This window comes from Homalodisca vitripennis, chromosome 7, assembly GCF_021130785.1.
Source record: "Homalodisca vitripennis isolate AUS2020 chromosome 7, UT_GWSS_2.1, whole genome shotgun sequence".
Taxonomy (NCBI): Eukaryota; Metazoa; Arthropoda; class Insecta; order Hemiptera; family Cicadellidae; genus Homalodisca; species Homalodisca vitripennis.
In genome coordinates this window covers 105,691,254-105,701,538 of record NC_060213.1, presented here as the reverse complement: position 1 = coordinate 105,701,538, position 10,285 = coordinate 105,691,254, and the positions used below count along the sequence as shown (strand labels likewise).

General features: G+C 33.6%; 1 protein-coding gene across 1 annotated transcript in view; it reads left to right on the top strand.

The window, feature by feature from the left end:
* Positions 1–1,587: 1,587 nt before the first annotated feature.
* Positions 1,588–10,285, top strand: part of LOC124366137 (ejaculatory bulb-specific protein 3-like) — a 101,491-nt gene continuing 92,793 nt past the window's right edge. The window contains exon 1 of the mRNA XM_046822442.1: positions 1,588–1,750. The gene's annotated coding sequence lies outside the window, so the exon portion shown is untranslated. The remainder of the gene's footprint in view (positions 1,751–10,285) is intronic.

Genomic DNA, 10,285 nt, shown 5'->3' with positions numbered 1-10,285 from the left:
ATCTTAATTAGTTTCTGGAGATGAGTCTAAAGTCGTGTATATTATTTTATGAACAGATTATTATATTTTATGAACTCCAACAGACCCCAGAGAAATTTATAAAATAATAATGAAATTTAAAAACTCAAATGCTTCCGGATACGATGGTATATCACATAAACTAGTTCACCAATGTGCAAATGCTTTATCTATACCCCTTTCGAATGTTATAAACTCCTCTTTGATGGAAGGTTTCTTTCCGCAGAAATACGGCCTATATACAAGGACGGAGATACGGTTATCCCGGAAAACTATCGACCAATTGCAAATGTTTCAACATTTTCCAAGATATTTGAGCATGTTTTTGCTAATAGACTGCTGAATTTTCTTTTCCATCATAACTTATTATGTAAAGAACAATATGGATTCGTTAGAGGGAAAAATACAGCTTGTGCGATGGCAGGATTTGCAACCCATGCGATCGACGCTTTAGATAAAAAATGTAAATCTGTGGGAGTATTTCTTGATCTTAAAATGCATTCGATTGCCTAGATCATGAAGTGCTTTTTGAAGGACGAAGTCGCCTAGAAGTGCGTGGAGTAGCCCTCAACTGGATTAAATCTTTTTTACTAAATAGAACACAAAGTGTTAAAAATGTAAATTCTAATAAATTGGAATTAAATTTTGGTATTCCCCAAGGCTCCGTTTTGGGACCGATATTGTTTATCATATATACAAACAGTTTAACAATAAATTTTCCAGAGTTACATATTACGATGTACGCGGACGATATCGCCTTAATCTTCCAAGCTAAATCATTAGAGCATATAGAGATAACCTGTTTCTTACAACTAACAAAGTTATAACAATACTTAAAAACAATCCTACAAAATTCAAAAAATTATTATATAACTATCTCATACAGAAAGCTTTTTACTCGGTTGGTGAGTTGTTTTCCGATTAGTTTTTTTTCCTATTAGTAATTTAAAAGTGGCTAAAGAAATTGTGAAAAGTTGGAGAAATATTGTTTTATTTAGATATGCAACTTAAACCATATTTTGTTGACGAGTGTAATACAATTATTGTAAAGATGGTCATACTACACAAAAAATAATTTTGAATTTTTGAATTTTGAACAATTAATTGAACAGATTCCAGAAAACGCTCTATATTGGTCAGATTTTTACAAATTATCTTGTACAATTTCGTAGAGGAAAAGCTGTAAAATTAGCTTAGTATTATCCAGAAATGGTTTCGAAAGCCAATAATATCGCCTCGCTTGGTCTTCAGAAAGCAAACTCCTTGACCGATCTATTTATACTTAGGCCGATAAAGTATGGGTCTAATAATGTGTTTGTAACATCGGTTTTTACTAATTAGTGTTGTAATAATGAAACGAGAAAAAGCGCATGCGTCAAAGTTTGACGGGGCTATCTGAGATAACCCCGGGTCAGGGACAAGATATCTAGATACTTTGACCTGCTCAGTCATAAACTAAACGAATGTTCGGTTTTAATTGGGTAAGGGATTAGTAGCGCCCTTTGAACCGCTGGCGGCTACCCCCCCCCCTCCATGGGAGACCGGGACAAAAACTAATGCTGTCCCTCGAGAACCCTTAGTTGGGAATGTTACGCTGGCTCGGTTGGCACGACTGGTGCGGCCGGCTGGCAGCGGCGACCGCGGAGTTTTATTCAAACAGCTGTGCACGGAACTCGTTCTCGGTGCTCCTGTATCGTTTACGTTGTAGTTTCTAGTGCTATTATGTGGAACTGTAAGTATTACCAACTGATATTGCAATTATATAGAAAAATCTACTTTTACAACAGCAATTTTATGAGGTGTAAAATGAATTGAGGTTATGTGTAGTTGTATTATATTTAGTAACGTAGATGTGGCAAATTCGTATTAGGTACTGTGAATAACTTTTATATACTGTTCAGTATTTACATTCTTATGCTGCCTAAAAGTACTTAAATTTATATTTCAGCATTATAAGGTACTAGTTGTAAGTAATAATAATTGAGTTAAGAACTTTCTTAATTAACTCGCAACAGAACAAGACGAAAGTTTTAGTCGGTGATAACACAAGTAATTTTAGTACATTTACGATTATGAAGTGTGCTAGCTATTCGTCCCACATTAATGTTCCATACGCGAGCACTGAGCCATTAGCATAATTAAATAATTCCCGTTAATTTGCATAAATTAGGGAGCACGTTCAGCTAGTTCTCGTGTAACCTAATTAATAATTCCGATAGCGCCGCGGCAGCACCGTATTGTTCTAGACCGCATGCCATTTCATCGGACCAGAATAGCCAGTCGATAATTTTAGCCTGTTAGGAATGCTAACTGTCCCCGCATCTTGTGATGTGGCGTGGCACCTAGTTCACTATTTATTATGCTAATTCCGAAACCTTGCGTGGCTTGCACGTGTCCCCGAACCTTTGTGTGGTAATGGGGAACAAGTGTAGCATTTCTGGTAATAGTTTCAACAGACTTGTCGCTCCGCTCGATCAGGCGCGCTGCTTTTTTTGGATCCACGAACTTATCATCTTGTGTTGGATTGTACTCTGTTAGCACGAATGGTAGTTGGAACTACTAAAGAAATAATTTAGAACACAATAGAGCGAGAAATAAGTTTAAGGAAAAATACAATTACGGTATTTAAAAAATATGCTCAATTTAATTCAGACATGTGAAGAACATTACTAAATACACATGCTTTTAACAATTGAAAGTAATGAAAATATATATGAATAGAGGCCTATTACGTTGATTTCCATTACTTGGAATGTAAATAATTGAAAAATTGTATATTTGTGCGGTTTTGTAAATATTATAATGTGTAATAATAATGGATTAGGATTGTGGCCCGACAACAACTGTGAGAAGAGCAATAGATTCCGTTTTTAGTCGAACAATTAATAGTTTTATACAGCTTTATATAGATTTGGAAAAAGGTCCACTTAAAATTTCTTCAAATACGCTTGCTTAAAGATATGTCGCAAATAATGACAACGGTGTAAGCGTTTTTGTGAAATTTTTAGTTCGCTGAGTTTATGTTTGTGGAACAAAATTCTCTTGATTAATAGCATCACAAAAATATTTTTTCTGAAATTTTTTAGGAAGAGAAATTGAAAATAAAAAACGTTAAAAGCGAATGCTTCAATTACAAACGTGGATAAGCAATCCCCCCTCGGAAGCCGGGCTCTGAAAAATGTAATGCGGGCTTGCGTTCAATTAGAAGTGAGAAAACTTCAATTAAAGCAATTTGTCTTGGTTGCGCCCTCATCGAGCGTGGGGGAATTTGGCTTCAAGTGGTTTACATCACTGGGTACATTCAAATAGATCACAGGCTCTGAGATCACTGTCAATCAGAGTAGTTATCAGCTGATCTAGATGGCTGCGATGTGCCATTTTATCGCATTCCACCTTGTCACGATTGTTGCCAACTAACAACACTAGATTTCCCCACCACCGTGCCGTATCAATGGCACCTCAAATGTGCAAAACTAGGAAGGATGTAGTTACATCTATTAATTATTTTGCGTTGAAATTTCGTAATCAGTCGAAATAGCTACTAAATTGTAAGCCTTCATATGAGTAGGCTACATATTGATTTTGATATTGTTTTTAGCCGTATTTTGAGAATGAAATAATTTTAATATTTTAGTCTAACAAAAAATTCTATTGAGTATTGAAATCTGTGCTGCAGAATCCAGGATACTGCTAGACTAAAACTGCAGAAGTCGGCGAATTAAGAAATTGTTGTAGGCTATCAAAAAATTTCAAATGATGATGACGTTGCTTTATTGTCGTAGTATTTATAGAACGAAGTTGCATGAGCTTTCTCGTGTTTATTTGGAAAGAAGTTGCACGAGATTTCTCGCTTTTTAATAATGTGCGCATTTTCGATCCAACAGCGTGCTTACTTCCAACAAAAACATGCTCTAGAACCGATAAAAATTTAGTACTTCCTCGTACAGTAGTCAGGCTATAAAACTAATGACAGAGATGGATGACGGTTGGAGTTACTGACTCCAGTACAATAAATTAGTGATGATCAGTATACAGTATCTTCAGAATGAATAGCCAACTCACAAGTGGCCCCCGCTCCCCCCCACCCCACCCCGCATCCACTTGATAGTGTACAGTCACTGCTGCACGCTGTGGAGCACGCGCCAGTTCAGACTGTACGTCTATTACACGCCCATTTCTGATGCTTGGTCAACTCGTTTTGCGGTAATTCGGTAGCCTCCACACCGGTCTACGTAGTGGTCATTTAATTTTAGTTCACTCTTATTTCGTTTTTACAGTTTTATTTATTTGTAGGAATGTAGAGTGTATCTATGTGTTTTTATAAATAAAACTTATCTCTAAAATTACACAGATAAGTGAATACCAGTTTATGTTACAAGTTATAATTTTTTTGTCGTTATATTTAATTTATACTTAGAAGAAGTCGTATTTTCTTAAAATAAAAAAAGTTAAAACTAAGAATTACCATAATATTTTAAAAATATTATTGATGTAGTTTTTCTCTCATCTGTTGATCTAATTGGTATTTACATTCAGAGTGTGATATGGAACAAGCAGTTTTTATATAAGCATAAGTAAATTTCTAGATATATTCTGTTATAATTATTTACTTAGCCTCACGCGGACTTCCTCATACGACGTAAAGATAAATACTGCTTTCCGTATGAGCACCGCTTACAATTAATAAATTGTACATATTTAACAGTTAATAAATAAGAAATTAAAAAAAAAATATTTATAAATATTTTAGTTAAAACATCGTTCTAACTGAATAAAGATGCCTGAATCTGTAGACTTTTGTAAATACATAACAAGGAAATACCAATATTTTGACAGCTCTTTAGTTAATTGTGGAGTGTATTGGGTATCATCTTCAATGGGAATTTTTCTTATCTCCTAATGTTTTTCCATTTTCTCTCCCAGTAACTTGACAACATTGTTGTTTTCATCCACGGGTGGATTATTGTTACAATTCTTATCGTGTAGGCCCCATGTCTTTTTTGTGGGTTTATAAATCTAAAACAAATATTGAAGAAAATATGTAGATTGAATTGGATGGAAATTAGTAAAGTTAATCATAATTTGAATTTTATTCTTTATATAGTACTATTTTAGTGTGAAATGTTCTAATGAACAATCAGCACAGATTAAAATAATATAATAATGCTTATCCAAACAGCTTCGTTGTGGTGAAAATTTGTTGGCTGTGCTATTAAAAGAATGTGGAAATACAATTTTCGTTACTCGCTACGGGCTAGTGCGTTGTTGACAATAGGGCAGATTTCACTTCCGGTTAAAAAAATAATACCGGCAAATAATCACGTGTCCTCGACCATCACAGAAAAACATTTTCACAAAACTGCTTCGTTAAAGGTAAGCTACTTTGTCTTCAAAACACCAGTTTTATTCATAGAGAACAACAGTGATGAATATTTAATTAGCAATATGAAATAATTAGGGAGTATACAGACACTATACAAGTCTCCTTACTCATTCTGACTCAAGTTGAGACAATAGCTCGTAAAAACAGAATAGGATACTTCATTTCCATGTGTTTCACTGTTTCACATTTTAAATGGTGTTTTAGTGCATGCTACTGTTGAAAGTACTTCATACAATTTATTTGTCTGAAATTTTGACTGTTCAGTCATAAATCATAGTCCATGGCTTGAATCGTATTTTTGCATGTTCTGCCAGCTTAGGGTTCATATAACAGCGTCTGCTCTGCGCATATGCTAACTGCTAGTGATTTACAGACCTTCGATAATAAGTCATTGAAGCCCGTACTATGTAACGTTCACGTTGAACGTTCCCTGTAAATTTAGTTTTTTTTAAATTTTTTTTGCAAGAAAAATGTATTTATTTTATTTCAATTAATTTTATGAAATCAATATTTAATTAATTTTTATGCTACGTTTTAATTTATAGCAGGAAAAGGATAATATTGTCGTTTGGAATCTTGCTGGTTCGAATTGGAGATCTCATTTCTCAAATTCAAGAACTAGGTAATATTTTTGCAAGTTATGACTAATTTGTTACCGTAGAATTATTTAATGTCTACCCACTTTTGTCCAAACGCCATTTGGAAGAGCTGTGTCCGCATGGTCTAAGGCGTCGGACTTATTTAGTAAAGCTATCACAGGATCAAATCCTTTTTTTTTGACCGTAGCCCTTTTTATCCGTATCTTCGACTTTATACACTGTGCTGACTCCTTCCTAAATGATACAGACAAGTGCTGGGGAATCCGCCCTTGCGTATAACAATACCACAAATAAAACTGACATTCTTTTTGTTAAAATCGCGTTAAAGGGCGGAAATTTGGATAAACGCTTATTTTGGAAAATTGGCATTCCAGTATACCAGACATCGGAATCCTCCCTCCATGTAAAATTTAATATTTTGATCTACTGCCGCTGTTAATTATTTGGGTGAAATCTTTGGGATCCCAACTAAGATCCTTCCTAAAATTCATGATACGTCCCTAAAATTTTCTTACAGTTGATTTTTGAGTTGTGTCGAACCAAGAGCTAAGACAGTAAACGCACGAATACTTTGCAAAAAAATGTGCCCACATAAAATAAAAATAAACTACACATTTCCTGAAACATTTCACTACAGTATATTCAGTATAGAAGTATTTTTAGACGTTAAACAAAATCTATTCTTTAAACATACTGGAAGTTTATCATGTCTATGTATCATGTGTTGTGTTATTCAAGATTGAAATTTTGTTTTTTACAGTAAATTATTTGTAAATCAAACCACGCTTATTAGTATATTAAAAATCCAAAGTAGGATCCTACTCCAGCACTAACACGTTCGTAAATGCACGGAAATTTCCAGTACAATCTTTTACAAAGCAGCAAACCGTGAATTATGTATTCTTCGACGACAGAATTCGTTGTTTTGTTTTTTGACAATGTGTGGGTCCTGAAGCAGTGCTACCATTTGTTTTCAACGATTTGGACATTTATTTCAACATCCTCACTATTCGGACGGACAGACAGACAGGCCACACTCCCAGGCTAGCTGCAGCCAATCATCTAAACAGTATCTGCTTCATCTATTATGCATGCGTTATACCGGCCTGATTCCGCACTTGGAGAGAGACGACTGCTATTACGAGTCCTGATCCTGTCGAAGGCCTGTGGCTGTTTATCAACCTCCTGTAATGATCAGAGAAAACGGTTTGTCGTCGTACACAACTTCAGTGTCTGTTGGAATTCTTAGTCTTAGTGCAGTTTTGAAACGAACCCCTTTACACTTGAAAATGTTATGATTTTGTGATTCCGCACTCGAGGTTTATTCTACGTTTGTTTAAACTGAAATTTCAATTAAATCGTTAATTAATTTTGTTGGCCTTAAAAATACTGAAGATGCCTTCCTAAATAGACAAAGATATAAAAATGGGCTAAATATAAAAAATAGACCTATAAATCTTGTTCGTTCCTTACGATAATTTCTTCTAAATGAAGTACTAACAATTGAAAGATTTTCACAAATCTTAAATACATTTTGAGATAAATACTATGGCTAAATACATATTTTAATAACGTATGTAGCCTAGTCTAATGAATAATAAAATATTTTAAAGTAAGGCAAATTCTTAATTTATGTATGTATGTTTTTATTGCTTTTTATTCTAGTCTCTGTTGTTTTACTTTTAATAAGTGTTTGATAACCACCCAATCTAGTGATTGATTACGTTTTCATTACGGCTTAATCCTAAATGTTTAAGAGAATATGACGTCAGCGTTGATTTTAATACATGTGCTGTAATTTATTATACCATGTAAATTATACCGTCTAATGGAGTTTAGTAGCATTAGTATGCAATACAGTGTAAGTGATTACTTCTTAAATATTGAGATTTGAAACTGTTTCGGTTCTATTTAGTGGTCTTTTATTCTTAGGACTAATTTGAATATTTACAATGAGAAAGTGTTTATTATAAATATTACCAAATAAGTGTATTATTGTATTGTAAAGAAATCCATTGAAATGGCACATAATGTCGTGAGCAGTTCTTTTATTATGTGAAGTGCTGATTACAATAGGAGAAGTTCTATTATAGAAGAATAAAACTAAACATCGTTATGTATTGTTTTGAACACTCATTAAAATAACTAAGGTTTACTTAGTAGTGTATTTGGAATACTTGGAGTATTTTAGTAAGTTGTACAATGTAATATTGTTAATATTACTTTACTTATATTGTGCTTAAATTGTTAAACGAATAATATGAATTCCTAACTTAAAAATTACTTACGGTTACGCCTTAAAATTAAAATGTACAATGTTCTAGGGCATTTACGTTAATGTATTTCAGTTTATATTGTTCTTGTTATAGAATGTCATAAGAATAAGCTTTGATGTCTTTTAAGGTAGTCCTTTTATGGTGGTTTCTTAATTTTTAGTCAATTTAATTGTACTAAAATATATTTTATGTTCCTATGTATTATTTGAGTTAATGCGTTTGTATACAAAAGGTTTGCATTAATTGAGAAATCTTATTGTGAAATACGATATTGAATTTGCAGTTGCATAATAAATTGAAAGTATTCGTTATGCAAACCCATTTATGATAAATGAATTATTGTAATGGAAATATCGACAGTTTTATCCTGAGCCATGTGGATTTAGTTATACAATTTTAAAATTATTGTAGTATAAATAAATGAAAATTTAATAATGGACCACCATCATAGGACATAGATATATGCCTTGTTTTCTTAATTAGATCAATACTTCAGTGTAGATTTAACAGAATGAGTTATATAATATCATTATAAATATTTTATCGAAAAGAGACTTTAGAGATCCTATTATATGGGGAGTCATACACCATGGAAGTCAGCGTCTACACCCGACCGGCAAATCTTCTGGGGCGTCTTCAGCATGACAGTTCTCGACGGTTTCCAGACTTCAGGAAGACTCGGGAAGGATGTGGTCCTCTAGAGAAGAGTCTGTTTGCATCTTACCGGGCAGCATTAGACTGATCTTGGGCTCTAATACTGTCAGGTAAAGATGTCATCAGCCTCACACAACGGAATTGTTATTCTGCTAATGCTCCAGAATTGTGAACACCACGAGAAGATGTGGCAGTCCTGTGTTCGAACCTACGTGAAGGCTGGAATCAAGACTAATTTGTAATAAGTTATAATTCTAACAAGACCAATTAAGAATTTCAGAATTGATGAGTAGTTCTAGTTAGAAGCATATGTAACACAAATATGTATTGTTGTGTACAGAAGTTGTCATTACAAACTAACTCCCTCATTTATTCCAAACTTTTATAACTTGCCCTGTGTGGTTTATCTGCACCAATTCAATTTTCATCTCATATTTCAAGGCTCCTTCATTCTTGCTCCCACTTGATAAGTTTTTCTCCTTTGTTTCACCATTGACACTGCAAAACTAAGTAAATTTGCAACGAACTAATCGAAATGCATGTTTGTAATTATGCTTGTAATGTTTGTAATAATGTTTGTAATGGTGTAGCATTGTAAAAAGTATTATATGTTAACTGTCATTTATGTTTAAGTTATTCTTATAGGCCTAGGTCTTTACGTAGAATAGATAACAGTTTTGACATTTTTTGTAATGGATGTAATAAAACGTAACCCAGGACTGGCAAGAGTCAATTTCTCTAGAATAGTGTTACTTCTGTGCTTGAATATGCTATATCATACTAATAAGGTAAATGTATAAAGCTGTTAAAATTGTATTAGGTATTGTTATAACCATATATCTTACAAGTTAGAAACAGGTAATTTAATACTGCGTTCTATGCTTTGTCGCCATAAAATCCGGTGCCAACTGCATAATGAAACTCTCACATATATGTAATCTCCATGCGATGTGTAGGATAAAGGCCACTTTCCGTGTTAATGATGAAGTTGACTTTTAATTAAGTTTAGTGGCAATAATGTCGCAATGTGAATGATTTTTAATTTATTTGGTTTTATTTCATGGACATATGTTTATCTTCTGCTTTTGTGTATTCAAATATGAAATGTTTATTCGAAACAGACGATCTTCTTGCACTTCTGGACATGTTTGAATTTGGAAACCCGTATTTGGAACTTGATTATTGACATATAATTTCCCAAATTCATTTTTCTGTCCCAGAGATGGGGTAGAAAGCTACTTTAATGTTACCGCAGCAATGATCTCAACTGGCTTCAACAATAGCATGTGGATTTTAGACTTACGTAATCTAATACTCTAAACGTTTGTAGTTTCATGCCTACACGCACAATGTGT